Source organism: Rhea americana, unplaced genomic scaffold (genome assembly GCF_003343005.1).
Source record: "Rhea americana isolate MKP2758 unplaced genomic scaffold, rheAme1 scaffold_25, whole genome shotgun sequence".
NCBI lineage: Eukaryota > Metazoa > Chordata > Aves > Rheiformes > Rheidae > Rhea > Rhea americana.
Genome location: NW_028186368.1, coordinates 4,772,841 through 4,799,583, shown reverse-complemented (window position 1 = coordinate 4,799,583; position 26,743 = coordinate 4,772,841).

Here is a 26,743-nt window from a genome sequence, read left to right as displayed (position 1 = left end):
TAGCTTAGTTAGTTGATACTGGTGATGATCTTCATATCTTAGTATAGCAGCAAAGCTGTACTGTGTTTTCTCCATTAAAGGACCAATGGAAATGCCCAAATTAGGAATGAAAGTACTCAAGACTCTTGAAAGGTCATAGGGGAACAAGTGGTCCTTCACAAGGGAGTTCTAGTCCACAAAAAATCCTTATTACTTCGTCTGAAGGTGTTACAGGAGTATAATCTCTTTAGGTGCTTTTTAACCTAAGCTTTTTGATTAGGTGGCATAAAATTGGCCCAGAGACTTTGCCATTCCAGTACACAGGAATGGCAGGCAATTCACAGCAAACRAATTAACAAAGAGAAAAAAAGGGTGTTGGCTGAGGAAGAAAACCCCAATAAAAGTGTAAATGWGATATACCCAATTCAGCTGCAGATAGATATTCTTAGGCTTCATGAGTGGTACATGTTTATTTGATTCTATTCCCTTTCTTAACTGGAGATGAGGGATACAGAAAGAAGAATATAAGTTTTGCATAAGCTAATCAAGAAGTTAGTCCTTCAGTCTCTCATTTAAATTGCATGAAAACTGGAGTTAGAAAGCATGAGGGGAAGGGGAAACAGAAAATTTCAGCTGAAAATTAACCAAATTTATAAACAAGATAAATAAAATAGTATAGTGGTATTCCTCTAAACAAAATAGTGAATTTGCCCATTTAGAGTTAAGGTCCTTACATTTGTAGAATCCTAGTTTTTCACTATATCCAGGACAAGCTCCAACACCTAAGAGGGAAAAAAAGGTGGGACTGTGAATCTGTGAACTGAAAAAGGAGGTGGATATAGCACTCTCTCCTCGAGACAGAGAGGATTGCTTAGACAATCATTATACTATTCATTTGGCCAGTTTCTTCTGTTGGAAAATATTGATTAGAACAGGTAGACCTTGAGGAATCTTTTTTGCTGAATCTGGAATTTTCCTGCAAAATGTTGTTTTGAGTATTTTTAAGCTGAATTGTTTTCCATCCAAAATATTCCTTACTGATGGGGATATGCTGGCGTTGGGACAGTTCAAGAATGGGTTTAAAAAACAAACACCCAGAAAGACAGAGACCGTTAATGCATCTTGTTTGAAACAGGCTGCCTTATATTTATTGCAAATACAGAAGACAGAAATAAAAGAGCAGTAAATTGTTAATGACATTAAAAACATAGCTACAGACACAGCAACAACATTCATGTCCTCAGTTTTATTTATTGAAAAATTGGTGCCTGTCAAGAAGACTATCTTGTAAAAGTAGAAAAAAAAARRTRYAYYTTTTTTTTTTCTCCTGTGTTGATCTGTCTTTGCCATTGCTTGGTGCTGGTGGTTATAACACAAATGTTTTAAACATTCCTTTTATTTTAATTTTTTAATTTTAGACTTTAGCTTTAGACTAAGGATTTTACCACTGGACATTTTACTGATTTGATTCATGGAAAATGTAGATGTTTTGGATCACATACTCTTGGCTTGACTTGTACAGGTTCCGTGAGAATATTGTTACTCCTGCTGCCATAGCACTTTCCCCTGTGGTTAGGTAAGAAGATCATTAAAATGGGTGGCAGCACTATGTAAAGCCACTATGGACTACTGGCACTGGTTAAATAATGTTTAAGATAGATTTCTCTAATGATATTAATACTCTTATTACTGAAATTATGCTTAAAATAAGTTATGTATATACATATATATAAATTATAAGCATTTTCTCTTGTATAGAATTTTTGGTGAATGGAAAGAATGTGTAAAACTACAGTCTGTTTGATAAGGAATTTGACCTTGAAATCTCTTGAGATTAGGTTTTCTCATGAGACTGAATGTGTGGAACTTCTTAAAAGGCAAAAATACACGAATGCATGTATGAAGTAATGGATTTATGTGGGAAGACATCTGAAAAATAGCAACATAAAAATAAATAGAAATAAAAATRGTGAAATAAATAGAATGTTTACTGTTTACAGAATGTGGACTGTTTTTACACTTGTCCAAGATCTTATAGTACTGCATACTGCAGATTAGTGCATTGCTTGGAAGGTTGCTTTGACTTTTAGTCAGTGGATAGTCTTGGGGTGGGTAAGATCTCCACGAATTTATTATTCCTTGCCAAATTCCAAATCATACTTAYGGTAATGTTGCAGGTTTTTTTTTATTCACCTGCCAAATTTTTACAGAGAGCAGAAAATGTAACTTAAAAAATAGTTTGGATATGCATTTGAAGTTGTAAGAAACTTGCTTATTTTGCTGAAACTTGTAGAGAGACCTACTGTTTTTGATGTGAGCAGTATTGTGCCAAAATATACTGAATAAGACAAAGTTAGTAATATGTAACTTTAAAAACTTCTCTGTAGATTAGATGTTTCTCTGGGAATTTTTAAAATTTCAGTGATGCTAGAACTGAATTAATTGAAAATAGACATGGATATCTTTTTGAAATAATTCAGTCTTTCAGAAATAGCACATCACTAGGAACATCAAAGAAAACTCATAACCTTAAAATTCGGCTATAAATCTTTAAAAGAATTAAAGTGTTCTGAGTTCAAAGGTTCGTGTAAAAAATGAAATGTATTTTARTTTGGCATTTGTAGTGAATCATGATTTTGCTAGTCAGATTTGRACAATATTTTAAATTAGCAGTCTACTTTTATAACTCAGATTTATTAGAAAATCCCTTGACATTTTTATTTCAGTTGAGTCTCTTCTGTGTTGTAATTTTTTTTACCTTTTTAAACTGACGTTCACCTTCCATTTTGTTTTTTTTTCTTTAAATACAATGCCCTATATGACCTTTTGATTACACTAGCATATGTATTAATAGTTAGAGAAKTTTATAGATCTCTAATCAATGTAAGATAAAAGATACTTTCCATACAGAACTATGAGTCTTAGTAAGAAAATTAGTTGTGGCAAAAGCAACATGGTGTGAGAGTGTGTAAGGGCACAGAAACGTATTCCGATAGAGACATATCAGCAACAGATATGACATATCARCTATTGCATAGTTATTTGGCATGCTTCTTTGTTCAGAGATTCAAAATGTCCTATTGGTTCCAGCAAGGGGATTTTACATCACTCTTTGCTCTTCCAGAACTGTAGCGAGGTAGCTGCTCTGCAAGGGCCACCTAACCAGCTGAGTCTTGAAGTGCCAGGCAGAACAGCTCTTCTGTTTGTTGCAATCAGCTTAAYGGATTTTTTGTTCTTATTTGCACAAATGTATTTTTAACTATTTTTTAAGGCTATTTAGAGCTTGTGTATGCACACAGAAGCTCTGATTCTGTAGTAGTAACCGTTCAGTGGTAACAACGTGAGGAGTTAAAAGATAGGAGTTACAGTCATGATGGCTCTGTAGAGAGAGTCATGGCACTTCTGGGGAAGGACAAAGGGCCTCAGCTACTCTCCTCTTTGTCTATTTATTTATTTATTTGTTTATTTATTAAGATTAGATTACTTACAATATTGTCTCCCATTCCCCTAATCTCTCCCTCTAGTTTGGGCTTCCTCGCTCTCATTGTTGACTTGCGGTCTCCATGTTATTGAGCTTCTGGCTCCTCTCTGAGAGTTGTTCTTGCTTTGGCAGACCTTGTTAATGGAAATAAGTATACGAAGATTTACTGTGGAAGTGTACCTTCACCAGAAAGTGCATGGATGGCGCACTGGAGCTAAAGGTAAATTTATTTTATTCATTTTTAATTTAGGAAATATTCAGTTTACTAGCTATAGTTTATAGTTTTCAGTTCAGTGGTGAGTAAAGAACTGAACAAAGCACACTTTGAGATAAATGGATTAAAGGACATAAAATTTAAATTTAAACTCAAGCACGAGGCTGTGAAGACAAGTCAATAGAGATGCAATATATATTTGCCTCCCTCTCATTTTCTTTGAGAACGTCACAAAATTTTTTCAAAACAAACAATTAGAGATTGGAATATGAGTGGTGCGTTTCCACTGAAAAAAATGCATTTTTAAAAATTTAGGATGAATTAAGCAAATTAATAATCTTCTGCCAATATTGTAGCTTTGGACAATGTATGGAGAAACCTATTGTCTCTTACTACAGTTTGTAACTCTCAGATCCTTGGACATCTATTTTTTTGGAGGAGGAGAGATGTCCTGAAAAAGCCTCGTAATTCACATCACCTAACACAGTTAGGTGTTTGAAGCTGCACAAGATAAAGGGAGGAGAGGAATATTTTGCTTATAACATGGTGCCAGTGTTATCCATTACTCCGTTTGAGCTAAGCTGACTGTCAGACTATAAAACATTTGAAGTATYGTGTCCCTGCTAAAACTACATTAAGGCTCTAAAAAGTAGGTGGAAATGTTTCATAATTTTAGTTTCTTAGGAAAGGAGTTCCCAAAATGTGCATGCCTTTAACTGTGTGAAATAGTGATACAAGAACTACCGTGCTTTTCCAAAATGTGGGGTGACTCTTGACACAGGGAGCGTCTGAACGCATCGCYGGTGGGCTCCTTGGCACAGGCAGTTGTGGGTGATTTGGTAGTTACCACCGAGAGRGAGGATACATGGTGAGGTTGTGAACAGCAGGGATTGGCATTTTATACTGAGAGTATGGGTAACAGCAAGACGAGGGTGTAAAAYTGGGGTACTATTTTGAGAGGCCAGGAGGGAATGAAAAGGTGCGTGACGCATGAGCACGACACGAGACCAAGCTGCTGGCCGTTGACACGCTACCAGCGCTGGCAACTGCTTGTTTTTAATGAGGGAAGAATGCCCAAACCGTGACGATGTAATTTGTGACTTCTCTGAGTATCATGAATCCCACAGTGTTATTTTYATCTTTTAACAAAACATGCATCTTTCGTGTCTGGAAAACATATTTTTTATTATTTTGCTTTGTTTTACTTTTTTCAGCTTCCAAATCATAACAGTTGCAGTACCTAGAAAAGGCGTGAGGAAAGTCAATCGACGAATCCTGTTTCAAACAATCCATCAATTACCTTTCAGGTGAAAAATTTAGCTTGAAGGATGCTGATTCTTTGTGATTCACTTATGATCTATGGCAATAATCACAAAGTTAACATCTATGAGATTTTTATACTGACATCTTTTTTGTAACAGACATTTATAGAGCAATTGAAATTCCTTAGATAAGTGATACTTTAACACCTTAAAACTATTTTTCTAGGATGTTACACAACCATTTTCTTTTAACATCGGCAGAATGAAGTAAAATCAAAACTGTTATGAAACAGATGCATTACTTCTCTTAATTCCACTTTATTCTCGGAGAGGAATAAATAAAATGGAGCGTCTCCGTTTTTTTCATCCATTTTCAAGTTGTGGGCTTCCAGTGAAACTGAAACTCAATCCATAGAACTATAAAGAACTTAATGCAGAACAACACCCAGGTATACTATTTTCAGTACATGACCAGAAGTGTAACTGGTTCTCCAAAGACCAAGATACGTGCAACACAAATTTCAGTACAATTTCCTGATATCTAGTTAATTATTTACACGTACTTCTGCAGATAAAGCACCGGATATTCTTTGTAAAGTTTTCATTAGACCATTTAGATCAAACCAATTTTTCAACCGAAAATTATTTTTGACAAAAATATTAGCAAGTTGGCAATCTCCATGAAAAATCTATAGAATTTCTTAAGAAATAGTTCTCCTTTCTTGGAGGGAAAAAGTTTGAAAGTGAACATTTTCCATGAGGAAACATAATACGTGAAACCTACTATGAATTGTTTAGATGTTGCAGCTTAGAATGTATTTTCTGTGATACACAGAGACCTAGACTCCTGCAATACACTTCCAATTTTAATGGATGATAACTTAATGAATAACAAGAAAAATAGTTCAAAGATGTGATAGTGAAAGGAGAATAAACTGAGGACTGCTGAAATTCTGAAGTAATGTTTCCAAACTGAGTTATTTCTCATTAAAATTTCAATTCAGGCAGAAAAAGTTGAATTTTTCCTTAAGAGGCATATATTTGATTGACTCTGCTATAAATGGTTCTGGGCTCCCCAGGACAGGAGAGACATGGAGCTACTGGAGAGAGTCCAGCGTAGGGCTACAAAGATGATCAGAGGGCTGGAGCACCTGCCCTATGAGGAACGGCTGCGAGAACTGGGCCTGTTCAGCCTGGGGAAGAGAAGACTGAGGGGGGATCTTATCAGTGTGTACAAGTACCTGAAGGGAGGGTGTCAAGGGGACGGAGACAAACTCTTTTCAGTTGTCCCGTGTGACAGGACAAGAGGCAAYGGGCAGAAATTGAAGCACAGGAAGTTCTGCCTGAGCGTGAGGGGGAATTTCTTCCCTGTGAGAGTGACGGAGCACGGGAACAGGTTGCCCAGAGAGGTTGTGGAGTTTCCTTCTCTGGAGACCTTCAAGGCCTGCCTGGCTGCAACCCTGTCTACCATGCTGTAGGTGACCCTGCTGAGCAGGGAGGTTGGACTAGATGATCTCCGGAGGTCCCTTTCAACCTTACTGATTCTGTGATTCTATGAAATGTCTTCTGTAGCCTAATCAATATATTCTAGTCTGTCACACCAAAACAAAACAAAACAAAAAATTATGAAGCAGAAGTCTGAAGTACTTTGCAAGCATTTCTCTAGCAATCTGCCGGTGATGTACAGTACTCAGTGTTCGTTAGGCAAAATGTCTTCCTCAGATCTGACAGGTGAAACAAATAGGGGAAGAAGCGGGCCAGTACTTTGCTCAGTGTCAGAAAGCTGAAGAGTTGTGCATTTGCTTGCAATGACAGAGAATACCAGAAACAATTAAACCCAAAACCCAGTCCTGCTTGACGTGACAAAAAAGAACAAAAAGACCAATTCTTTTGACTGTGCCTAACAAACATACCTTTCAAATATGCTGTAAAACTTAATTCATTGTTCATGAAGCACTTTGACATCTTCATCAGAAAAAAGTTTGAAAAGTATGAGTGTTTTTTGCTGATCATAAAGAATATAATATGGTCGTCCACCACATAATTTTCAGTGAAATGAAGTAACAATAAATTTGAATTTATTATGTTTTTGTTATATTGTAATGATTTTTTGTAATTACTTAGGATGTTCGGTACCTCAGAAAAGAGTTGCTTTATAATTAATTATCGGTATTACTGTGGATTATAGAATAGCAAGAGTCATTCACTGAAGAATATGTGCTGAAAGAAGTGAAACACCATTCAATATATAAGAATGATCAGCAGAGAGGGCAAATTATTGATACATGTCTCAGCCACATCTACATATTAAGTTATAAAAATTCTTTTTGTCTTTTCTGATTGGAATAAATTCTCTTTTAAACTGATCCAGTTTGAAACACTTTAGCATAAGCTTAACTATTAAGTCATTAGAAGGACTGCTACTCATAAATATAAGCGTATGTTCAAATTTCTTTGGAACTAATGGTGGAAAACAGCAGCACTCACTGGAGGTAAGAATGTAAGAGCATAACTCTGAAAGTTTTTGTTTTATTCAGGTCCTGAAATGTTCATAATTTGATTTAAACTCTTAAATCACCTAATTTGCAAGTGACATTGGAAATATTGCACTTTACCTTACTTTATGTGCACAATCTTAAACTTCATTCCAAATCTTACTCCTTATTGTTATATCTGAGGTGAAGTCACTGAAAGACATGTTAAGTCTTGCAGAATTGTAATTTAAAAATTGATATTCCTATGGATGCTATGCATTTTTGGACTAGTTGGTAAATGACTTGGAGGGACTTGAAAATCACATTTTTGCCAGGTAGGATTTTTGTTTTACATGCTTCTGTAAACTTAATTTTCAATTCCAGAGTTCAAGCATCCATATATGTAGAAGTGCAATGTTCCTAGTTCTTACAATTCTTCCATTTTTTTCTGTAAGAACAGTTTTCTACCACTGTATATTCACGCTGTTGTTTATGTGTCCTACATCTCTGCTCTGCTCTGTTCTGCTCTCCTCACACCAGAAAGAGAGAGGATTTATGGTTCTAGCAGACTTGATGCTCTGCACCACAGACCACCCATACAGAGACCACCCACCATACACATACGGGGGAAGGCTTGGGCAGGGAGATGGCATCAGTCTTAGAAGCCAAAGTTGGTTTGGGCCATAAGAGTTTGTTCTAGCCTTCCAGAAGKTCCAGCATTCTATCCATGGRCCATTGTCAGAAGGTTTTTAGTGGKCCTAGGACATCAGAATTWCTCTGTCTCCACACTTTTCTTGGATGCTGAGCACTATTTTAATGCATTTTCACCCTTTAACAAACAGATGCCATGAATCACAACAGTCAGCGAACATCATCATGAGCAGAAGCTAAACAACAAGTATTCCAGTAGTTTGAGACAGAAGTGTCTCCTGTCCCTCTCTCTGAGTGTCCTCTGGTGCAGGTTGGTCTGTGAAACCAATAGCAATTCTTATCATTCTGAAAATTGGTATCTGATCTAAACTAGGATATAGGATCCCTCTATACTCAAACAGAAGAGATAAGCACCACAAGAGCACAATTTACCCCATTTGCCAGAAATACTTGTTTTAAAATGGGACTGTATGATGACTGCTTTAGGCTCACAAAACCAGGGAATGTCCACACCAACCCTTTGTGAAATATTTTCACAAGTGAATGATATTTATAACTGAACAGTATTAAGAACAACTACTGCATGAGCTTCTAAGTAACAGTAAAACAGATCGATTTTTTTTWATTTTCAGTCAATAATCTAAGTAAACAAGGATTAAATATCTCACTTAATGCCAACATGGAATTTTCAGTCATCTTGTGAAAACATTAAAATGGTTAGTTACTTTGCAGAATGACTGATTTCACAATGCAATATGTGCAAATACTAATAATTGTATTGAGTATCTAATATAGCTTTTTCTGTAATTATTATTAATAATAGTTAACTTTCATTGGGTAGATGTGGAGAATTGCTAATATTACTCTTATTCTACTATTTCTATGATATCCTGTAGATTAAAATAATCAATAGCATCATTATATTTGCCATCATCATACCTTGAATTTTTGGTTATGATGAATAATGGGAGAGAATGTTTTAAAATTCATGAAGAAATTTCATCTGGAATTGGATTGACCATGTGAGTTCACCTCACGCTCAAGTCATATAATGAAAWAGGCCCTTGTTATCTTGCCCATTACATTAAATCTACAAGAGTTTCACTTGATCACTTTCATCATTCTTCCACATGTCRTATAATTTCTCTTTACCTTCCTTTGGTTAAGTTGTCAGTCAAAATTACTCAAACCTCTTGCAATGATAATGCTTCCATCTCCTTAAAAAATGAGAGGCAGTTCCTGAAAACTACTTAAATTGTATAGTATATACCAGTGAACCAGGAATAAGAGAACATTCAAAGTCTGATGAATATGAATAAAAATTAATACATATATTATTATTGTAGTGAAAAGTAGAGTTGCTTTGTTCATGAATATAATTGGAAAACAAAATTAGCAAATAACTTTAGTTGTTGAAGTTAATATTTAAACATTGGACATCTCAAATCAATGTATAAGTAAGTTTTAGTCAAACTGCCTTTGGCATTAATAGAAAAGAGGTCTTTCTTGCTGCTAGGCAGTTTTCATTTCTGATAAAGACTCTTCTGTTTCTTTAGTGATTTCTGTTTCTGGCAAGATGTTACACTTAACCAAGTTGAAGCCAGCTCACTTCTCTGCTAACATGCTGATGACTTGATGTGCAAGCATATTGCAAGCTTCRATAGAGTTTTTGCCTCATTAAATACTTTTGAGTGGATATTTTCTATCTTTTTCCTTATTTTGGATTGAAGGAGAATTATTTGCACTGATAATTGGTAAAATCTTGAATTTAACTGTTTATCTTGACTACATAGCTCACTTTTTAAAATTATTTTTGTTTGCATGAGGGTGGTAGAAGTGACAAAACATAACCCTTTCAASCCATGAAATCTTGAGAGATCTCAAAGTTTATCCTGTTCTCCCTACTTTGGAACAACCTAACAAATGGAGTTAGCCCTAGAAAACACATCAGAAGTGCATGATGTTTCTTTCAAGTTAAAATTTATAATTTGATTACTATGTGTGCTTCCTAGGCAAGAGGACTCCTAAATGTTTGAAGGAGAAAAGTTGTTACCAAGCCTATGCATGCATAAACTAGCTTTTGCTGGGGAAAAGGAAACAAACAGCAAAGGACAGTGTGGAAACTATATATATTTTTTTAATCTCTTGCAGTGGGTTTTGGAAAGTGCTAAGTTATTTCAGCTGCCAGTAGTAGAGAAAAACTTATGTTATATACTAGCAACAGTGCTATGCCATATTTTAGCCTCACGGGAATCGAGAAGTCTTACTCAGTAAGACTGTAACTTCCAAACTTTAGTGAACTTTTTCTTTTCCAGACCTTCATGCCAACCATCTGTTAAAACACCTCTGTAGAACTAGCCATCTGTTAAGTACAAAATCTTCTCTAGTGTATGTGTATATTTTTTTTCAAGAATATTCCGGTTTTCTTTTCTAGCTGGTATTGTACCAACAAATACGCACAACTGCATTATTCTTACCATGAAAAGTCTTGCAGTATATTTTCCTATATGTGGATAATWTTTAATACATTAGCCAACATTCACAGGCAAATGTCCTATCAGATATCAAGTAGACAACAGAATATTAGTGCTTTAGCTATCTATTAATCTATTATATAATTCAAAACATAAATTCTATTTCTCTTATCTTGTGACTACATAACTCAAGATTTATAAACAGATTTTCCTGCATTCGGTTTGAAATAACAACGTTAGTGCTAATTTAATATGGTTTAATTTTTTGCATGGGCTATGCACAGAAAACTGGGAAACTATACAGTAAAACTGACTTATGCATACAACTTGAAAAAGAAAAAAAATCCAATGCATTAAAAAAGACTTTTATATAATCTCGTTTGARCCTTTGGGGGTACACTATATCGTCTATACTGAACTTGCTAAAGGTTACTGAACTTGTTAAAGGTTTTGTAGTTGGCTGGTACTGCAAKGAAACTAGTTTATCAGTATACTAGCAGGAAAATTGCAGAATTATTTGCTATTGATTTATAATGTGTACATTTTTATGGTAACTTCAAACATAATTATCATTTGTAATTGCGAAGAACAATAATCATAATTATTCTATGCTGTATAAAACTTCCMAAAAAAAGTTACTGGTTTAATCACATTAACATTTTGTTACATCRTAGTATCATAAGACTCTACTATATATTTTCTAAAACTACAAATACCTACTGAAGCAAAGTACATGTAAGAAAAACTACTAATTTCAGGCAAATGAGCTTTTAACATGATAAACAATACTACAGAAAGTAATGATCTTTAACTTTATTATTATTGAAGTTTGTTTTGGGCAATAATAATGAGCTTTTTATAACATTTGTTTCATTCAAAAGGAAAATTAATGTTGTAACTGGCAGCATGTTCCTGTATAACATAAAACAAATCTGATTTTTTCAAAATTTGTAGTGATCAGATCTCAGAGAAATAAACCGTATTTACAAACCGTAGCTTACAAATCTTCTATGATGTTCCATATGAAAGTGCTTATGATACCTACTTAACCCTATGCATACGTTTGAAACCTTTGCTTTATTGTACTGTCTTGAACGATTTGCATTACTTGCTTCTTAAAATGGCTTTCAGATCATTCTAATACTTATATCGATTTATTTAAGGTAGTGACATAAAGATGGTATTTACTGTATTTACCAACTTGACTTCCTTTAATAGCCAAGAGACAGACCCTGACTGTAGGYTTTGACGAATCCCTAATGCTGATGAAGGGAGCCAAAGCCAGACACAGTGTCCTAATTTAGGCACATCAAATAAATGCCCATAATTCAGTGCTCTGCTGTGACTTGACAGTTCTTTGCCACCAGGACTTTCGCATTAGGCTATTACTGCTGAATCAGTTCACAGAATCACAGAATCAGTAAGGTTGGAAGGGACCTCCGGAGATCATCTAGTCCAACCTCCCTGCTCAAGCAGGGTCACCTACAGCATGGTAGACAGGGTTGCAGCCAGGCGGGCCTTGAAGGTCTCCACAGAAGGAGACTCCACTACCTCTCTGGGCAACCTGTGCCAGTGCTCCGTCACTCTCACAGGGAAGAAATTCCCCCTCACGCTCAGGCAGAACTTCCTGTGCTTCAATTTCTACCCATTGCCTCTTATCCTGTCACACGGGACAACTGAAAAGAGTTTGTCCCCGTCCCCTTGACACCCTCCCTTCAGGCACTTACACACATTGATAAGATCCCCCCTCAGTCTTCCCTTCCCCAGGCCCAGCTCTCGCAGCCGTTCCTCATAGGGCAGGTGCTCCAGCCCTCTGATCATCYTCATAGCCCTACACTGGACTCTCTCCAGTAGCTCCATGTCTCCCTCGTGCTGGGGAACCCAGAACTGGATGCAGTACTAGAGATGAGGCCTCCCCAGGGCTGAGTAGAGGGGCAGGATCACCTCCCTCCACCTGCTTCTACCATTGGATAATTCCCTGTTTGGAGGACCAGACCTGCATATATGCAAGGCACTCGGGCTGCTCATCAGTCATACAAGATGGCACATTTCTCACAGCAGTGCCCTACTTTTAGGAATTTGTAATTTAAAACAACTTACMCCTACACCTGCTCTGGCTGTCCTGCTACATTTCCCTGTCACATAAACAAGCTTTTAAAATTTTTCAACTGTTCTGATAGCTGTTTGCGCAGATTCTGAAAATGTAGTATAGGGATCTCTCATCAAGGGACACCTTAAGGGAAGGTGTCAAGAAGATGAGGCCAGACTCTTTTCAGTGGTGCCCAGCAACAGCACAAGAGGCAATGGGCAGAAACTGAACCACAGGCAGTTCCATCTGAGTATGAGGAAGACTTTCTTTATTGTGAGAGTGACAAAGCACTGGCACTGGCACAGGTTGCCCAGAGAGGTTATGGAGTCTCCTTCTCTGGAGATATTCAAAACCTGTCTGAATGTGCTCTGATGATCTCCAGAGGTCACTTCCAACCTCAACCATTCTGTGATTCAGTGATTCTGTGATTCATTTATGATTATTCAGAAACTTAAACTAATAGATATATCACTTCCCTTTTAGTAACATTTCTTATATGGGGCACGTTATACTTGTGTTTGCTACTCTGCTTTGAAGTACCACCATGTAGGAACCATTGCTCTATATGCTTCAGGTTCTGACTAATGTAGTATCTTCTTCTGYACTTATGAAGGTAATATGAATTTTGCTATTGATTGCAGAGTAAGCCTCCGAGAGCTTGCATTTGTCTTTTACTACAGTGCTGAGGTTGAGGTAATATGAGACACAATAATTGAAAGATTTAAATAGCRAGATTATAGGCAAGATGTTCTCAATGATGTTTAACTGGAATTTGAGTGCTGTGCTCTRTAAAAGCCACAATACATTTTCTTTAGGGCAGAATTTGCATCACATTAAGTTCTTAGTCTTCAACCTYGGTAAGTGTAAGATGATTGCGCTGTAGTTTGCTATTGTATCTAGGGACAATTATTTCAGAATTTAATATGTTTTTAAATGTTTTTAACAGTTAGTTTGGTGTACCTACTATAAGCAATCTACTTTCCATGAGATTTACAGGCTCTTTTATTAGATCAACTAATGAGCTATCACATTTTTTTTTCCTAAGTCATTCATAACGTTAGCAGGAGAAGTTACAGTCTAATAGTAGAAGATACTACATTTGCCTATAAATCTTTCCTTGTACAAGGAATGTATGACAACATTATTATTTCTTCTCAGATCACATACTAGATATTGTGAATATTCTAGTTCTTGCAGAGAAGCAAAAGGTCAGATGGTTAATGAAATACAAGAATATAAATTAGCATTTCTGGTTTATTCTTGTGTGATTTATAATGAATAGTGTTTTTGCTATTTTTAGTGAAATTGTTTAGCCTCTGTATCAGCGTACCAAAAAATGGCYTCAGTAAGAGGAATGTAAATATGAAATAGTGTAACTTTTTAAAATATAGAAAAGCCTAATAATCTCATAAATGGTAAYGGATAAAGCTATAGAAAGGCTGAAATAAAATAAGGACAGAGCATACATTTATAGTAAAATGCTTAAACTTCTTAGGTCTCTTTTGCTAGATATTTATATTTTTCCAGCTAATGTCCTACAGGGCTGTTCCTTCAGCATGGAAATTATTCTAGTTTACAAATGCATTGATAATGTTTCACTTAACCTATTGTTTGTGCAGCCTCCAAAATTGGCTCTTAGACAGGGCCTATTCCATTCTTACCTAGGAAATATTTCTATTTTACACAAATATCTTTCGGAGAAATTGAATGATATTTTTTTCAGAGAGACATCCTACAAAAATGTATGCTACAATGATTTTTAAGTATTTGTAGTGCAAGGCTATGGGTGGTGCCTCCAACCTTCTACATTAAACTCAAGCTTGAGTGTTTAATGAATTACTATTTTTGGAGAAGTTTACAAAAATCAGATAAATGATTCATTTAGTTCCCCCCAGTCCAGTGACAGCTAACCATTTCTTTGTGGTGCCACATAGTAGATCCTTACAGTGAGTATCTGCACATAGAATCTGCTTGATGAAAAGTAAAAGACTACCCTCTCAGCTTGTCAGAATAGACTTTTGATATACTCATTGCCAGAACAAGTGCACATAGTTTGCATGCCACGTGCACCTGTCCACCCACACGGGCTAAGTCTGACTATTTAGAAAGGTCTATTCAAAGAAACTGGCTAGAGAGTTGAATTCCTTTCTTACCAAGGCAGTGAGTATAAGAGAGAGTTTCTTAGTTAAAAAAAAATACTATAAAAGAAATAAAGGCCTGGAGTGTGCAAGTGTGCTGGATGGCACAACAGCTGGRAAACAAAGGAACGGATTCTCTGGGCTCTCTCAGCAGCATTGTACTTCTCTAGCGATAGACAGGCACAAATAGGTCCCATGTAATTGTCAGTTAGCTTCAGGTTTATGGTTGCTTTATTTTCCAGGAGTGTGAAGAACATGGAAAAAAGCTGATGGATCTATCCCCAGATCTGTAAACGTCTGCATGTTTCAGTATAAGGGTTGGATACCACAATGATGTTGGTACAGGAAGAAGAAAAGAAGAGCTGCATAGGGAGTGTGGGACATGGAATCTATGATATATTATCAGATACTTACCTCTTTTTTTCTTTGTTGTATTGTCATTCTTATTTCTCTCCAGTGATTGTATCTTCAGTATCCAAACAAGACTTTAGCCTGGTTTCCACAGCCTTCTTTTCCTGGCTCAAAGCTGAAGATGTTTCTTAACTCTTTCTATCTTAGCAAGTGAACTTATAAAATTTGCCACAGGCTATTCCTTTAAAAATAAGTGGACAACCCAACTCCACCGCAGTAAAAAAACCTAATGCAAGAACGTAAAAAAAAATAAAATCCATTATATTTTTAAGGCAAGCATATCAAGAAAGGACACAGACTTTCTAAAATACAGCCGTGTGCAGCTTCTAGAATATAATAATGCCATGTAATGCAGGAGTGCCGCTGACACTTGCCAGGAGATGATGATCATAATAGCCARCTGAAGTAAATTTGCATCACTTTATTAAAAAAGGCACATCATGGAAGAAAGTAGAAGTTACATCTCATTTCATAAACGTCAAAACAATCGAGTTAAGCAGAAGAGATTAGAAAGATAAAAACCCATATATAATCCATTGCTCTTCATTTATTACACAAATGTATTTTAATGTAYGAATGAATTAAATATAAATAAGCARGAGTTGAAGAGAGGTATAGTAAATAGATCCTGCAGGCTACTGCTTATCTGGCCAGAACAGAATCAATAGTAAAGCTGTGAAAATTTCAGTGATTTATTTTTCAAGCAAAGACCTAACCAATGGTAACCTCGAAGCATAAGAATAGCTTTAGAAGAACTGGAAACTGATTCATCTCAGCTGATAATCTATTTCTAATGTCTTGGAGGAAATTATAGACTTCCCTAATTCAAGTGTATGTGCAAGAAACTTCTTCCTTTACAGCAGGTGAATGAAGTAAGGTCTTAATCCCAGGGCTTTGAAAGTCACAAAGTGATTTTATCTTACCTTATAACACTACATACTCCAGGTGGCATGTTGACTTTTTATTTGGTCCATTACTGCAGACAATGCTCCAAAAGTTAGGTAGCTGGCCCTAGTGTACCTGAAAGGAATAGATGTTTTACCTATGGTCTGTCCACTTTTCAACTAGTTATGTGATCAGAAGGCTACAGAGCATGAGAAAAGATTGAAGAAATATGATTTACGTAAMGTTAAAGAAAAGACTGAGGAAAGGAATAATCATTTTCAAATTCATAGAAAGTTGTTTAAAAGAGAAAGGTAAGAATCTGCTCACTGTGCCCAGAATTCAAAATAATGGGCTTAAACTGCAACAAGGAAAAATACTTGGCAGAAGTTTCTAGCACTTTTCCTAGTGAAACTGAATGCTGAAATTTGGCTGTCTGGAAGGGCTGATAAATCTYCAGCACTGAAAATCCTTGGGGTGGTGGTGGGGAAGCCTTTTGTGTATGAATATAATTGGGACAGGAAGAAAGCTTGGATGAACTTTTGAGGTCTTTTCTGGCTTTTGGTTTCCTATGATTCTACAATTTCATGTTTTCAAATGGTATGATCAAATCCTGTACAGCATGATGTAATGAAAAAAGAAAGAGAAATGTAACTGTGAACAATGTTGGAAGCTAAACCTGTGATGCTAATGGCTGACATTGTGCTGAAAAATCAAATTAATTTCTTTCCAAACAAATGGCAAAATCTGAATTCATGCACATCTAATCAACAAGATACCAGGATCAGCTTCCTGACTGTACCATTATTTCTGTAGTTTAAATTTACCACAAGCCTAATCTAATTGCTGCCTTATTGTTCTACAGACTACTAGATAGGACAATACTTATCTGAGTGCAACCTTCCAATATGTTTTTATCTTTCCACAGATTTTGTCTAGCTTGAATTTCATCGACCTGTCTTGTAACCAGCTTTGCAATTATTAACTTGTCTTAGGCCTTCCTGATGTTCTGCTATTCACAACTTTGTTGGCCAAAATAAAGCAATCCCACCTCCCCGCTACCCCACCCCACTCTATTCGAAGTCCTTAGTTTAAGAATTAACATAATGACCATACCAAGTCTGAACTTATTGCTTCACATTCTGTTTATATCAGCAAGCCTCTGGAGTGGGCAAGCCCATCTGTACTTTTCTTCTGTTTCAGTCTCAGAAAAAGTAATTCTAYTCTCAGTCCTTGAGCTTGCTTATTTTCAGATGAACCTGAAACTTCATCTGTGTTGCTTCAAATTCTCATTCGCTGATGAATTCATCATCTTTGTGGCAACACTGTTCTTCTCCAGCTATCCTTGAATTACCCTTAACAATCATGATGATTGATAAATCTCTTGGATCAATGCTACAACATTTTTATCACAGATATTTTAATACATATTGTAATGATGGATATATCTAAAGTGAGATGCATAGTAATGAATGCTGTGAAGCCCTGTTTTGAGATCATTATCCTTCTGATCTTTGAAGGTCTGATTATAAAGAACTCCTATTTCCATAGTAAATAGGTGCTAATCTATTCCCAGTTTCCTTTACTTATGGTAGCCACTCTCTGTATGAACAAGAGACTTACTAGTCTGATATTCTTGCTCATAGAAATATAGGCAACTAGAAGAAAGGTGGGGATAATTTTCTAGATTTTGGGAAAGCTAGCTATGTAGTTGCTATTTGCTGACCATGCTGATAGAAACTTCTCCAATAGCAATGGACTGTGAAACAAATAGAGTATATATAAAAACAGAAGGCTAGCTGGTCTATGGGGTGCTGTAGGGATGCAATAGGGCTGAGAGAAATGGGTTAAACCAGACATGACGTTGTGTTTGTGAGAGACAGAAAAGAGTAAAAAACAGACGTCAGGAGAAAAGAATACAAGTACTTTCTATTCAGGGGTCTGAGGGTAGAGGTTAATCGTAGGGTTGGGAGGGCTGTAGGGCAGCTGGAGTGTCAGGTAACTTAGAGCAGAGGCTAGTTATGGGTTAGTTATGGGGCTTTTGGAGCATAGAATTGCTAGTTAAGGCAGGGGTTGAATTTAGATGTGCCTGACCTGGCCTGGTCAGGTATTGCTGGATGGAGTCCCACATCCTGTGSGTAGGGGTGAAGAATGGTGCACACTTAGCAAAAAAAGAAAAATATGTTGGTTCTGGAATAAAAAATGTTGTCTATTACTGCAATAAATTAGGGGAATGAATGCAGACTGCATTCTCAAACAAGATAAAGACCCTGCTCTTCAGGATACTAAATAAATAAATCACATAATGTTGCATCACAAATTTTCCTTCCTTGTATACAAAGAGAACATCTGCAAGACTTATAGATCTTTCTAAAACAAAATACTTCTTGGATTTCTTCTTTATCATGGCCAGACTATTTTCAGTGGTGACCAGTGACARGGCAAGAGGCAATGAGCACAAACTGAAACACGGGAAGTTCTGCCTGAATATGAGGAAAAAACTTMTTTACTGTGAGAATAACAGAGCACTGGCACAGGTTGCCCAGAGAGGTTGTGGAGTCTCCTTCTCTGCAGATCTTCAAAACCCACATGSACAYGATCCTGTGCAACATGTTCTAGGTGACCCCGCTTCAGCAGGGTGGTTAGCTTAGATGATCTCCAGARGTCCTGTCCCATCTCAACCATTCTGTGATTCTGTGATTTATTTATTTGATAGCCTGAAGTGCAAGGGTGTCCTTTCAGCAATGTGAATACATGGGGGTTAAATGACTGTGTGAGTGCTGCCATATTAAGTTACCTGGAACTCTTTCACTACATGACACAATACTAAAGAGGATACTGCTATCAAAATGTTGGCATGCTCTAGCATGCCTAAAGCTGAGCTGGTAACTACTCCTCATTTCATGCCACTATAACTGCTTATATACTTTGTGAATTGACTATTTACTGTTAATTTTTGTATTTCTTCCTGGTGTCATATGAACCGTAAGTATGCTTTGTTTTTCACAAACACTCACCAAACTTCTTTAATAACCTTAGGTAATAGATTTTATCAAAAGGCTTTATCAGAAACCTCATCAATTAGTTRATTTTAATAGAACATTTTCAACATGAAAAATGTGGTATAAGTGTTCAGTAGTACTGTTATATTAAAAGTTCTTTTATTAAACATTTTATTAACTGTTTCATTTTAAATGTTTATTTGTTACGTATTTTCAGAAAAAAATGTTTCTTACATTCAAAATGTTTAGGGTTATAACCTGTACCAATGGAGATATCAAATTAAGAAACAAATTTTTAAAAATGTAACTAATATGCAGAATTTAATAAGGGAAAAGCTCTTTAATTTTTTTCCATGAATTCCTTTGTGTGCCTAATGTTCTTCCTGTTGGTCTCGGATTCTTAGGCCTTTGTTTGACTATGCAATAGTTCTGCTAGCTATTTCTACTCCTTCCTTAAAATATTACCTAATTTTTAATCTACTATTCAAACTTATTCCATTCCTAGTATTTTGTTTTCTGACTCAAAAGCAGCAGTACAGCATAATTTCTTTGGATGCTTCTCTCTGGGCATTTCTTTGTTTAGAGAAGAGGCACTTATGCCTTATTTCCTACCTAGAACTAATTGTGCTCACTGGCCAATATGAGCCCAATTCCTTTTAGTTAGCCTAACTCTTTGAGATAACAGATASGTATTGAGCCCTATGATCTGTCACAATTGCACTAATTTAAAATGTGACATGWCCTGGTGCTACATTTTCAGGTTTCTTAAATGTTTCCTCGGTTTACTATGCAGATGAGGTAGGAAAATAAGTTCAGAAATTTTTAATAATATAATGAACATAAATAATTGTGTTTGCATAATCATCCTATGGCATTTCTACACATCAGACTATTCAGACTGTTTTCTCTCAGAACTAATCTCTATTAATTTGTGGGGGATGTCACAGGTCATTTATCTGAGCTAGGCAAAATGGGAAATTTATATTTCAGATATACAAAATCAAAAGGCTTGCTGAGCCTAGCACTCAGTAAATAAAACTAAATGGGCTTCTCAGACAAAGCAATTTCTTCCTTAGACCTACAGAGAGAGAGATAGTGTCATCACATTTCCTCTTCCTGCTGCTACCCTGCTAACTGAAAAGTTGCTCATCAGCAGAGCTTTACTGCCAGAGGTTACTGCCTCCTCTGGTCCCCCCCCTGCAGCTGCTTGCGGGATCACTTCAGTCCATATAATCCCAATGATTAACATGGATGTACTTTTTACTCTTTTTAAGCATTCCGGTTTTGTTGTGACTGAAAAGGCCTGGGGAACGTTCACATGGCAGTTCAGAGGGGGAACAGTTGCCTCTGGGGTTGGAGACAATAATCTTTCAACCAGCGTATCTGCAGCTGGAAGAAGATTGTTTCTATGCCAATGATATGACTGTAAAGATTTAGCTCTAGGTTAACTTAATGCATAAATGCATTCATGTGTACAGATTAAAGTCCATGTTAAATCTGTACGTGGTTAGGCCTTAGGCTATGACTAGGACTTGCAGTGTCAAAAATTTATAGTGGGACATCCTCATTGGAACTGTGGTCATAGGAAATTAGTTAGATGCAAGWTTTTTCACAGATTTCTTTTTACCCATATCCCTCAACTCTGTTGGGCATAGATTTACTGCAGAAGGGTGAATGGAKGATGGGAGAATGTGAAACTACAGAGGGAAAGAGCCCTCTAATACCACTGTCTRCTGCACTGTGTGTCCTCCTGCATTGTGTGATGTGGTTGCAGCTGCATAGCTGCTCAGCCCTTCTCATTCACTGCAGATATGTATTCACTCTGATTTATTATCACAAGGGTAGCTTATAGATGTTGTAATATCTAAAACATGTTATCTTTCTGGATAAATAGGGATAATATTCATTTAGTGAACAAAACTCATTCTTCATCAGCTTAGCATAATGTATTTTTAGAGGGCTTTAGTCTATTTGGTCATTTTGATTTACTCAGTGGAAAGTCATCATGTTCTCTGTTATATTGTAAAGGTCAGATCTAAAAGGAGGATATGCTCTGAAATAATAACCCTGCAAAGGTATAACTATCATTCTGAAAGATCTTATTTACTACCACATAACGAGAGCCCGTACTTCATAGGAAATCTTTACAGTCTCTATGTTCCTCATGTGACTGGAACTGTGTCTTTGTGAGTCTTTTAAATCGTYCCAGTTTCAAGTGTAGCCATCTCATGATTAGGTCTATTCAGGGTGCTGAATTTCAGTGTTTCTCTTCAATCGCCTGGAAACCTCCACCTAGATGGTATTCCAGATGATCAGAGAGAAATTCCTAAGGAAGAGGAGTTCCGGATGCTACTTTTTTAAAACTACAGGGGGAAGATGAGGCTGCAAGTGTCTTCTAGAATTTCTTGTGACAGACCATTTCCTGGGAGGGTAAGAGGCCCAAGTTTTGCCAGAGTAGACTCAAACTCACATCTCCAATAAATGTGCTCTAACTGGCAGAGTTGAAAGTAGTCTTAGATGAACAGGGCGGTGAAGGCTTGCGTAAAGATCCTGAATGCCTCATCTATGGATTCAKCACTGGGAAGCAGGAACTGCAGTGGTAAGCAAGATAAAACCACAATCTGTTTGTCCCTTTCTCTGTCACGAGTGAAAAAGCTAATACCAGGGGGTCTGTTGGCCCAGCAAATAGAGACCCAATAAGATACAGTGACTGGAAATGAAAACTAGATAATTCAGAGAAAAAATGAGGCATATTGCAAAGTGAGATTAATTAATCTCTGAAATAAAATTATTTAAGGATAGGCCATGAAGTCTGTAAATCAAAATCTCTCTCTTTTCAAAAGAGAGGCTGTTGCCCAAACAAAAATCACATACACATGCTTTGGGAAAAACTAGTACAGTATGCAGTGTATCATGTTGGATTTTGGAGGATGATCTTCACTGATGTGAACCTATGAACACCAAACTTTTTTTCTTTAATATCTCACAAAAGCATGGCTCACAGTACATACAGCAGAAATGAGGACTTAAATGCTTTTAAGAAGCTGAGCCCAAATGCTTCTACTGGCCCATTGAATTATGCTGTTTTTCACCTCTCCTTTTACAGTCCCCAAACACAGCTTCTTAACAGAGACCAGAATGTGTTCTACTGCTTTGCTTCTAATGGGCAAATATTTTATCTAAATATTCACTTTGGCACAAGAGTTAATGCTGATCAGGATACTGCCTGAAAGAACACACTGTGTTTATTGTAAGACAAATCTGCACCATTTTGCAAGGCTGGGTCTTGATCAGGTATTCTTGAATTTCTGAAGCTATGTTGCTTCCACTACTGTTTTCTAGCTTTCTTGAGCACAATAGTAAGCACTACATAGGTAATTCTTCTGTCATCAGAGTGCATTCCAGAACAGTATTAATTTATATGACATAATCCAGAACCACATCCTTATTATAGATTGTAGCAACTGTGATGAAAGTGTGGCTTTCACACATTTTGATTTGTTGACTTGGACCCATTTCCTGCTTTAAYTGGACTTTTAACAAGAAAAATCTCAGTTTTGTTAATGGTCTCGGATAGATTGCCATACTTTAAGGAATATAGACTGCCTACTATCATACCAATTCTGAAGCCATTGTGAAGAATCAAATTTTTGCCATCACTGCCTCAGTAGTGGTAGACTGGATCCTCTACTCTATTACCTGAGTAGTATTGATCTTTCACTTTCTATCTGATTAGTTCGAACTCAGTATTCACAGAGGYTCTGAATTTAATAAGCCTAATATAGTACTCACTGTTATTATTTTGCAAGCAAACATCTTTTTGTTATTTTTAAAATACCCCAAACCGAGAGAGAGAGAAAAAAAAAAAATTAACAGCGACAACAGAGGATCTTACCTCAACATAAATGCAGAGTTTATCACTCCATAATCATCCATTTGTCTTTTGCATTGCCACTGGAGATTCATGTTAATTATGCTCATTCATCTGAACCAGTCACGGGGGAAGTTCTCTAAACAGCTTAAGGCAGTCTGGCTGCAGAAGGGACTGCTTTTATTMCAATCTGCACATTGTGTTGGTCACTTAACTTGCTGCTACTTGAACAGTCAACAGATGAACACACCTGTGACATCAAACTAAATACAGTAGCAAGCTGTATACACATTAAAAAATACCAAAAATTAGAGAAGCTTTAAATCTCCAAGGCTTGARATTWAAAAAAAAATAATAATTTTAAATAAATACAATATTTCTTATTTAAACAAACATTAAAGGAGTCTTGAAGTTCTACTGTCAAATGCCCCAAAACGTAGGAAGTGTCAGAATTCTAACTGCAAATTTCTCCTCACTGACATGAGCAAATTAAGATATGATCTTTGACTATATTGTTAAGTGTTATATTTCTTTCATAAAATTCTGTCCTTATTTAGCACTTAGTATGAGCATTATTTTAACACAGGCAAAACATGATTTTAATACAGGAAGCCCTCCAGTCTGTTTGAAATAGATGAACTGAAAGCCAATGGTCTCCTGGGYTGCATTAGGAAGACTGCTGCCAGCAGGTGGAGGGAGGTGATCCTGCCCTCAGGATGATCTACTCAGCCCTGGTGAGGCCTCATCTCGAGTACTGCATCCAGTTCTGGGCTCCCCAGCACAAGGGAGACATGGAGCTACTGGAGAGAGTCCAGCGTAGGGCTACCAAGATGATCAGAGGGCTGGAGCACCTGCCCCATGAGGAACGGCTGCGAGAGCTGGGCCTCTTTAGCCTGGGGAAGAGAAGACTGAGGGGGGATCTGATCAATGTGTACAAGTACCTGAAGGGAGGGTGTCAAGGGGATGGGGACAAACTCTTTTCAGTTGTCCCATGTGACAGGACAAGAGGCAATGGGCAGAAATTGAAACACAGGAAGTTCTGCCTGACCATGAGGGGGAATTTCTTCCCTGTGAGAGTGACAGAGCACGGGAACAGCTTGCCCAGAGAGGTTGTGGAGTCTCCTTCTGTGGAGACCTTCAAGGCCTGCCTGGCTGCAACCCTGTCTAACATGCTGTAGGTGACCCTGCTTGAGCAGGGAGGTTGGACTAGATGATCTCCAGAGGTCCCTTCCAACCTTACTGATTCTGTGATTCTATGAACTGGTTCTGCTGAAATTTCATTTATAGCCCCCAACACAACCATATACAGCCATAATATGGAAAAAGTCTTTCCCCACTCTCAGAAAAGCTGTAAACAAATCAAAGCAAGAGCTTATGAAAGAAATCATTAGGCAACTTTTGTAATTTGTTAAAGGTTGGATGGCCTTGGAAATACTGAGAGGTTTGTAATAAAAGAATGAAACTCATTTATGCAGCCTTCAGCTCTAAGAGTCTAACAGGCTTTTTGTGTGTGTAACATATATACTAKTCAAGTAGTAAGACCTAAATAAATTGTAAGGGATTACATCTGAGTTAACAGTAATCATCTAACTTCAACAAATACAACTTCCTTCCTGTAAGAAAGGGTGTCAAATCCGCATTCATCTTCTTACAGAACATGATATTCAAGGGAGTTGCATCAGAAAAGACAAATGAATTCAAAGGAGTTCCTCCGAGAATAGGCACCAGAGCCTAAACTAATCTAGGTGTAAAATAACTTTAACCCCAAAAGGCAAAAAGATTCTCATATTTTCAACAATTTTGGTTTTTCATTTTGAGAAATTCCAATGCAATATTGATTAAGAAGAAGTAGTTAAAATATATTGTCGAAAGTTAAATATAAAATACCTTAAACTGTCTTGTTTGTCCTTGGTCTTACTGACCTAGCTGATATTTGGGCTTGTGTATCAAAGACATAATCTATACAAAAATGTCATTTCTGACTTGTCAAAAATAGTTGTAGAAAAGAAACACTACTGAAACAGTAACAGATAGTGCTCCAGAAAAGCACTTCCATTATACTTGAGACAACAACCAACCTCCTGGATACAGGTGTGGACACCTGCCTTCCTTGACTATGCCCGATGTCTGCCCATCTCATTCCAGAATAGACCTGAACACTCTTTTTTGTCTTCTTAATACAGCATATATATGAATTTTTAAGACCACAGACTCAAGTGCCATAAAAAGTAGATGACATCTTCACAAGAAAGAGTCACAATCCTACAGCAAAGCGCGGGAACAGATGCAATCAGTTCATAGAAGAACTGCCTGGCAAAAAGTGAACCTGGACAAGGCAGAGAGAATGTTCTGGGCAAAGCCAAACATCTTTTAATATTTTATAGCTTCTCTGCAGATATTTTGCCTGAAAAGAAAAGATCTCCATTTTTCAGGTTAGTCAGGAAGTTCTCCTTCAATTTTCACTGGATAATGCTTTTTTTTTTTTTTTTTCACATTTGGTCATCTAGCAGAATATATATATTTCTGTGCAGCTCTATACATCCGTACAGATGGTTCTGAAGTTAGACCTGACTTCAGTTTTTCATGACAGCTCTGTGACATACTGCAAATGTATGATAAAAGATTATAATGGGGCAWGATGCCTCAAATGTCAAGAATATTCCAGCTGATTTATGACTCTGTAGCTTATCTTTTCATTACAACTGTGAGTACACTGGAACTTTAGGGCTCATGTCCAAGATATCTAAAATATTTCTGAGAGCTTTTTTTAATGAAGACTATGGGAGGGAATTTTCTTCTTCAGTTATAATAGTACAAGAAAACAGAGTATAATACAATAGCTATAAAGATAATCATTGAGAGTGGTAAAATTTCCCTGATGGCATGATCTGAGACTGTGAAATCAAGTAKGAGAGGAAAGTGATAAGTATTTCCACCCTGAATTAAAAATGTTTAATTTTGATTTTTCTTTAATATAAACCACAGCAAAATGTGTTTTTACTAACACAACATAATTATTCAACATAATTGTCTGTGGAACCGAACAACCCAGCCATTCACAAGTATAAAAACTTAAAAAAATCAAAACTTACCAGTACAAGCCTCAACCCTTCTCTTATTTTGCAGAATATATAAAAGGCTACAGGAGGGAAGGACTTGTAGTATGTTGAAGAAAGGAGTGGACAAAATRCTAATATTGATGTGAAGAAATAGTGGGTAAATAGACTCCAAAACCTCTGTCTGTTGGCAAATACAAAATCAAATACCTGAGTGCCAGATGTCTGTGTAGTTGTAGACTCCATCTGTAGAACATGCTTTCATGCCATATGCTGCTTCCTCTATATAGAATGGTGGTATGATTACATAATGGATTATGAAAAAACAACTCAGTTCCCATCTCTCATTGCTCTTTATTCCTTCACATTTCTCTTTTTGCGATTACTGGAAAATAATTTCTATCCRCAGCTGTCTTTCTCAGACTCACCTTGCCCCTCAAAAAAGAGTGGTACTGCACTGTTGGGCTTTGAAGAGTTAATGTACAGATGTCACTCAGAATGTAACCTGGTAATTCTATCAGTCACTGGTCTGCAAGTACATGGTCTTTCATTTTAGGGGAATTAGCATTACCTTCATAATATACTCTGATACATTTTAGTTTTGCAAAATATGACAAAACTATATTTAACCATATAACATAAATATATTAAATATAAACAGATAAGTTTTGAGCCAGCACTTGCTTTGTCAAAGCAGTGACAAAAAATCATTAAGAGGAAACACTTTTTTAAAGAAAACTTATATGCCTGTGGAAACAT